The following is an 8,100-nucleotide window of genomic DNA, read 5'->3' as shown; positions in this document are numbered from 1 at the left end:
AAAAAAAAAAAAAAAAAACAAAAAAAAAAACTCTTAATTCTTACTGGTCTTTTGCTTCTTTTGTAACAATCTTGTCTTAGAGACAAACACAGTCTTTCCCATCCTAAAACACAAGCAGGGAACAAACAATTAACTCCTTTTAATACCATCTTCTTACAGCATTAGTCTGTGCCTACCGCCTCTATTTCCAAATAATCACTCTTCTTAGTTTAAATTACTTACTAATAAAAAATTTACTCTGACTTTCCCAGGAAAATTCTAGTCATCAAATCCAATGGTCTTCCCTCGAGCTTCGTGATCAATCTTTCTTCAGGCTTTCAGATCCTTGACCGTCCCTCTACTTGTCCCTCTTTGGACTTCTGCAGATTTATTATCAGCAATGAACAAGGATCAGATTCAGATCCCTCCCCCAAGGACCTTCTGATCACTTTAATTCTTCCTTTGTACTTTTTAGTTTCATCATGCATTAATTCAACCAACCCACTGAACACCTATGGTGGATCTGGCATTGTGGGAGGCAATGGAAAGACAAACACAAAGAAGACTGGAGTTGTTCTTTCATGTAGTTCACTCTCTTTTGGGAAATACATACAGTATAAGAAAACAGATAATTACAATGTGGTAAGATCGAAGATAGACAAGTCAAGAAAATTCTTAGGAGCCCCAAAGAAAGTGCCTAACTTAGACCACTTGTTCCAAAGGAAGAGATTACCAGAGATCAGAAGGATGGGTGTGGAGTTAGCAGCTGAGAGATTGGGAAAATGACAGCCCAGCAAGCAGTTTAGTATTGCCATAAAATACATTGGAAGGAAAGGCTGAAGAGAGTTGGGAGACAGGAGCTGAGGTGAGACTGAAGAGGACAGACCGCGAAGGACCTTTTGTGGCGTGCAGAGAAGGTTTCATTTCACAGTAAAGACAGGAAGCAGGGCGATGAGAGTAATTAAATCCACTTTTATGGAAGGGACATTGGGCAGAATAGATGGAATCAGGGCAAGACTAGTGGTTGGAAGGCTAGTACACCTGCTCTAATGCAAGTGAAGAACAGTCACCACCCGAACGAAGGCAGTGCTGTGGAAAAGCAAAGGTCTTGTGGATGCGAACCTGACAGGGTCTGGTGGTTGAGTGTGAATGGATTGAGAGGCAAAGAGAAGAGACAGTCTTTGGTTTTGAGCTTGGACAACAGTTGTTTCTGGAATTACAATACTGGGGGAGAAATCGAGTTGGAGCGGTAGTGAAAGATCAGTTTTTGAACACGTTGAGTCTGAAGATTTGGGGAATGTGAAGAACATTCTTTTTGGGCCTGCCAAAACTGGGTTTTTCTCCTTGCTTTGACATAGGGCTCTTTTGATTTTTAAAATTCCAATGCGGTAAACATTTGGGGAGCAGCAAGATATAAAAACCAGTGAGAAGGCTTTATATATATTCTTATTTCTTATCCAAAGCAACGTTTAAATCATACTTAGATGTTACCCAAACTGTCTTTAGCCTACTACCTGAGAATTGACTGGCTGAGTCAATTCTCCTGCTAGATTCCAGTCTAAATGCTTGATGCATATTGATTCATTTGGTCGTAATACAATTGATATGATGACTATTATCCTTTTTTACAGATGAGAAAATTGAGGTATCAGTAATTAAGTAAGCATACACTTAGAAGTGTTAGAGTCAGGAAACAAAAGCAGGCAGTCTTTCTCTGTACTCTTTTCTGATTGAGAGTTTCCAATCACTCACAAAGCAGGGATCCATAAACCCTGACACTTGGGAACCAAATACAACCTGCTGCCTGTTTTTGTAAATAAAATTAGATTGGTAAATAACCATGCTCATTGAGTTACATATTGTCTATGACTGCTTTGCAATCCATTGGCAGAGTTAGAATAGTTGCAACAAAGACTGTTTGACCCACAAAGCCAAACTATTTATAGAGGATGCTTTAAAGAATGTGTTTGCTGACTCCTTACCCAAAATATCCTAGACCCTCAAGTTGGCATTGTTCCCTTAATGCATGGGAGCGGACAAGGACAGAGGTATGGTCTTTGGCCTTAGAGCCGAATCTCTGCTTGATAACTTCTCAGTCAAGGGAGAAACTTCTGATCTTTTTAAGAAATCATTCCCTCTTCCTGTAGTGGAAATTGTTGGCCAATGATAAAACCATTGACAACTTTCTTTTTCTTATCTGGAGTACAAAGTGATAAGTTTCTCCTAAGCTGTTAATGGAGACATCATGGGGATATATATATATTTAAAGGACATATGAATTAAAAATAAAAGGAGCACTAAGCAAGAAATTAGTAGATATTTTTGAATGTCCTTCCATACAAATAACAAGTATCTTAGAGGAAGAGGGGGAGGATGATTTAACCTAACTTGTGTAAGAACAATGGTACTCTTATTTTTCATGACTGGTCCTAAAGGTTTTGTACCCATTTGAGCCTTAAAACCAATATCTAGGTGAGGCTTCTTTGGAACTCAATAAAGAGCAGGGCCAGATGTATTAACCTGGAAGCAACTGGAATATAGGAGACTCTTGAATTATTTCTTTATCTGATCTATATTGTTTCTCAAGATGCTGCCCCATCTCTCTTCTCTTACTACATCTCTTTCTTGGGGTCCTAACCCACTCTTATGATCTCAATTGTTCCTGCTAGTGGAGATCTCTTGAAGCCATATCACAACCTTGAACTTGCTCCCCTAGTTCAACCCTAGAAGTCCATCTTATTTATCTATTGTTATGACATTAGTCTCTTTTGCTAATTTCTTCATAATAAAATATCTCAATGAAAATCTCACTCAAGAGCTGTTCTGCATGCAAAGAGACTGACACCATGAAAATCACTTCATTTTTATATGTTCTTTACATTTAACAAGAAAAGATTTTTTTAAACAATCATCTTTCTAGACCCATTTTACTTCCTCATTGTCTCAGGACTCTGTTAATTCCGCTTATTTAAATTGAGCTGTTGTCTAAATAGACTCTACACACATGTTTAAAAAAGTCAATTTTTCCTATGCTTTCTACCTCAATCCACATTTTTTTTCAGAGGGATTGGCATGACCAGTTCAAAGTATCACTTCCGCATTGGGAGAGTTCCCATATGAACTTAGAAAGGGAGACTCTTGCCTGCAGAACCTTGAATTTGAGTCCTGACAATGGAAGACTATTATCATCAAATGGGTTGTTAAAACTTAATCAACAAAAGACTACCAGGAATAAGTCTGGAGCTGAACAATATTAGATTTATTGCCTTGCAGGGAGGGAGGGCCCTCCTAGACAAGAGCGAGGAGGGAGGTATCTTTTGTAAATTGAACTTCCACAGAAGAATTCTGGAGTCCCAGGAAGGTAGGGACCTATTTCAGATTGGTTGTTTTGAGGTGAGATTAGGAAAAACAGGAAATTAGGGGTTTTTGTTTGTTTGTTTTTGTTTTTTGTTGTGAGTTGAAGTATCACTCTGTTGCCCAGACTGGAGTGCAGTGGCATGATTACAGCTCACCGCAGTCTTGACCTCCTGGGCTCAAGCAATCCTTCCACCTAAGCCTCCCAAGTAGCTGGGACTGTAGGAGCATGCCACCATGCCTGGCTAATTTTTTTATTTGTTTGTAGAGACAAGGTCTTGCTATGTTGCCCAGGCTTCATGAAAAGAGGTAATTATGTCTTCATGAGGTGATGATGGCTGCACAACTGGGTATCTCTAGTAATAAATGAAAACAGCAAGCAGTCTGGGTATTTTTGGGAAGACGTCAGTAATCACCCAAAGAGGGGGTCATTACCACATTTTATAATTGCCACATGACCTTGGCAAAAGCAGTGTTTCCTGTTAACTTTGCAGCTGGCTTTATGTGTCTGTCCTTTCAGCTTGGTTAGTGGCAGGACTTCTTTTCCTCTTTCAATCCAAATTGATTTTTCATTCTTTTAATCCTGAACAGATTTTAACTCTCTTAGTGCCCTGGACTCTTAACTCACCTGGTCATTCACCAGGATATGTTTCCCCACTGGCACTTAACCGAGTGTAAGAATCTCAGGTTCTTACTAATAGAAACGTCTAGATTTAGTAGCAACTTCTAGAGCAAATATCAAGAAGCCCTAAAGAGTTGAGGCAAAGCCACGTGGCTTCACTCACAGGTTCCAATTTAGAGTATTTAGAACATTTTCAGATGCCCAACTACTCTGCCTTTTGATAATGCCATAGTCTTTTTCCTCTTAGAGCAGATCACTGCCTTTCTCCCAAAGCCTAAGGACTCCTCACTGGGAATAGTATTGTTTCTGTGGCTCACTGTGGTTTGACTGTCCTACCTTTCCATCCTCTCTATTTTCCCATGCATTCTCCACTTGAGCCACACCAGATGGACCGTCATACTTTCATGTCTCGCCAGAAATTTCTTTCCTCTCTTTGTCCCAGTCGAAATCTTATTCTCACTTGCCTGCTAAAAGAACCATTCATCTCAAAGACACCCTGACCCACCCTGCTGAAACTACTAGTTTTTTGTTTAGCATTCCCATAACACTTTGCTTGTAAGTCTGTTTGGCATTGTTTTGTCTGCTCTAAGCAGTATTTTTTTTTTTTTAAAGAGTTTTCCTTGATATTTAAAAAACAAACAAACTTTCTTCTACCTACTCTCTACATTCAGTAAAGTTCTTAGCCTAAAGTTTATAGCTTCCTTGTGATTCTTTGGAGGCGTAGGACTGTGGGGTAGCTTATGAAACTTTATAGGTAGTATATTCATGCATGTTTATATATATTTTTGTGTGTCTGTGTGTACACTTTGCAGGGAGAGGGTGCACAACTTCCATCAGATGTTCAAAGAGATGTGTAGCTCACAAGAGGTTAAGGATACTTTTAGAATACTAGACTGTTGTGAAACGGGCATCTGCCACTCAAACAGATGGGGGAAATGACTGGAAGCAACCAAGAAATCACGAGTGTGCATCATATTTGGGCACTTAGGGCATGGTACCCAGCTGGGCAGGTGGAGAACGCCACTCACCCAAAGCTGCCAAGATCTATTAGCCAGTATTGATTAAACTCTGGACTGCACTGACTTTTGGAAATTGCACTAAAATCTAGTCCTCCCAAGTCACAGTACAGAAGCGTAGTAGTTGGCTGAGTTTATCCACATAAATGCCCTGACCATGCCTTTGTTAGAAGCTGAATTGACAATGACAGCAATGCTATTTATCCGTGTCTATTTTTCCTATTCCCAGATAAATATTAGTTTGATTAATAATCATGTTTCCGTTTGTCACAGGCACCATGGAGTAGACTAGAATTCCGGAGGGAGAAAATAGTGTGTGACATATCCCTTTCTTCCATCCATACAGTAACAAAAAGCTCTTCAAAAAGATTACCTGATGCCATATCTCCCACATGCCTACATTGTGGCACAGGTGTCTGGATGTGTGGGTTGCAGTACAGTACAATCAATGCTCAGCATGAATGACAGAACTAGACGACGTGACCTTTAGTGTAAGGGATAGGCAAAACCTTAATTATATTGCTTAACTGCCCATGCTAAAAAGGTACATAATGTTTTTCCTGCTATTTCTCTCCTTCCATGCCTTTCCTAGAAAATTCTCTGTAAAACTGATTTGACTGCTAGGAGAGAGGTTAACTAATTTTTTAAAAAAGGATTGAAAAATCTGTACCCTTCCAGTTGTCATATACACTGATGTGCCTGTCAACTACTTCTCATTTGGGCACTTTGGATATCATTTGACACAAATTATTCCCTCTCACAGAGGCATTTGGAGAGAAACAACATATTATACAATTCAGGTAGCTGGATTAAGGGGAGGAGTCCATATTTCTTTTCCTTCCAAGTGACTCCTTATTGGTATTATTTCCTTCTTTTCAAACAAACCAAGTAACGAAAATCCTATTGCATCAAATATATTAGAAGATTATGGAGAATTCTTTCCAAAGCAATTGTGACCAGCCTTCCAACCTGACTGAGTGAAGGAGCATGTTAACCTAGAGGGCAATAAAACCTCCATGTGGTCACATCAAGCCCTACCACTGGGATATAAAACAATAACCTAGGTCAGTTACTCTGAAACTTGAGTGTGTATTAGAATCAACTGGGAGGCTTGTTAGAACATAGATTCCCGGGTTCTGCCTCCAAAGTTTCAAATAAATAGATCTGGAGTGGGGATGGAGAACCTGGAGTTCTCACAAGTTGCCAGGTGATGCTGATGGTGCTGGTCTAGGGGCCCATTTTGATGGCCACTCATCCAATGAAGTCCTTAAGGTCACAAGTGTTTGTATTAGTTCAGAAACCAAGACGAAATGCATTTTGAAATTCTTAGCAATACATGGTATCTTAAGGGCCCCCAAACAAGCTACAATGTGTGCAATAGTCCAGTGATGAGAGAGAACTCTGGGCTGCAAGATTTCAGTTCACTCTCAAATTTGGATAGGTTCTAGATCATCAGAGAGCACTGAATTCTAGGATAGGGAAATGAACCAAGTTAGCTGGCGTTAAGGCTGGAGAGGTAGGTAGAAATTCATTTCTGGAGGGCTTTCATTTCCATCTTATAAGGAGTATACGTTTTATGGACCAGGTAATATTTCTTCTATCCAGCACTATCTTCTCCCCTGGCATGTTGGGCACAAAGATCTACCTCCACATTATAGCAGGCAGTTTTTTTTTCTTTTTCCTTTCTTGAGTCGAGGTCTCACTCTGTTGCTCAGGCTGGAGTGCAGTGGTACGAACACAGCTCACAGCCTCGACCTCCTGGACACAGGCAATCCTTCCCCCTCAGCCTCCTGAGTAGCTGCGACTCCAGGTGTGAGCCACTACGCCTGACTAATTTTTTAATTTCTTTGTAGAGATGAGGTCTCACTATGACGTCCAGGCTGGTGGGTCTGGAAACCCTGGGCTCAACCAATCCTCTTGCCTCCGCCTCCCAACATGCTGGATTACAGGCCTGAGCCACCGGGGCTGGCGCTGCAAACAGTTTAGCCTCCCCAAAGTACTATGAGGCTGGGAAGTGGGGTGACAGGTGTTAGTCTGTCTCAGGTGTCTGGTGAAGATACGAAATAAGACTGCGAGGTGGATTCTTTGCGTTGTTGATTCAATTTACTTTTCCTAGGCTGCAGGGATGGCAGAGCTGGCAACTCTTGGTGGTCTCCTGAAATAAGAGTAAAGCTTGTTTAGGTATGGATCCAGGCTGGCGGCCCAACAGAGGGTCTGAAGCGGATACAACTGTGCATTGACAGGGTGGTGCTCTTCAATCATTAATATGCACCCGTAGGAGTCACCTGGAGATCTCGTGTATGTGTGTGTTTTAAATATTCGAGGGTGGGGACCCCGCCTCTTTTTAAATTATTATTTTATTGTAAAGATGTGGAGTACAATTCGGGATTAGGTATACAAGGGGCCATCATGCCGGTGAAGTCTGGGCCTCCCTTTGGGCCCCGCTTTGCCTGGTTTGAGATCAGGTGCCCTTGTGGAGGCTGTGTCCCCACCCCCACCCCGGTAGTATCCTGCTACTTTGGCAACCCTTTCTTAGAGTATTGTGGTGAATATTCAAGGTCCACTTATGAGTGAGACCGTTCTTCGTTTCTGTGCTAGATCGTTGAGTATGATCGACTCTGAATCCAGCCAAGTGGCCGCGAAGTCCACATAGTTGTCCTTCTTCACGGCTGCGTAATATTCCATCGTGTATCTGTACCACTTTTTTTGAAAGTAGGACTTATTAAGACAGAAAAGCTTCCACAGCGGGAGGGGACCCGAAAGAGGTTGCCCGGACCACATTTTATTTTTTTTAAAAATCCAGTCCAGTTTCGACGGACAGCACGGTTGGTCCCGTGCTCCTGCCATCGCGAACAGTGCTGCAACGGACACGCGCGGGCAGGTGGCTTTTTTGCAGGGTGATGTGAGTTCGAGAGCGCGCATTTCCCGCAAGACCCCGGAGGATGCGGGCGCCGCAGCCGCACTTCGCAGCAAGGCCCCGCGGGACCCGCAGCTCGCCAGGCGGGGAGGCCCGCGCGCCACATCCGCGGAGGAAGTCCTCTCTCCCGTCTCTCCGGGCGCGAGCGGCGGGGACCGGGCGAGCCAGGAGGAAGGCCGGCCGAGCGGCGCCGGGCGGGGCGGGGCGGAGGC

This window comes from Carlito syrichta, unplaced genomic scaffold (genome assembly GCF_000164805.1).
Source record: "Carlito syrichta isolate Samal-C Ts95f unplaced genomic scaffold, Tarsius_syrichta-2.0.1 Scaffold154501, whole genome shotgun sequence".
NCBI classification, from domain to species: Eukaryota; Metazoa; Chordata; class Mammalia; order Primates; family Tarsiidae; genus Carlito; species Carlito syrichta.
The sequence above is the reverse complement of the archived record's forward strand: the minus strand, read 5'-3'. Positions refer to the sequence as shown.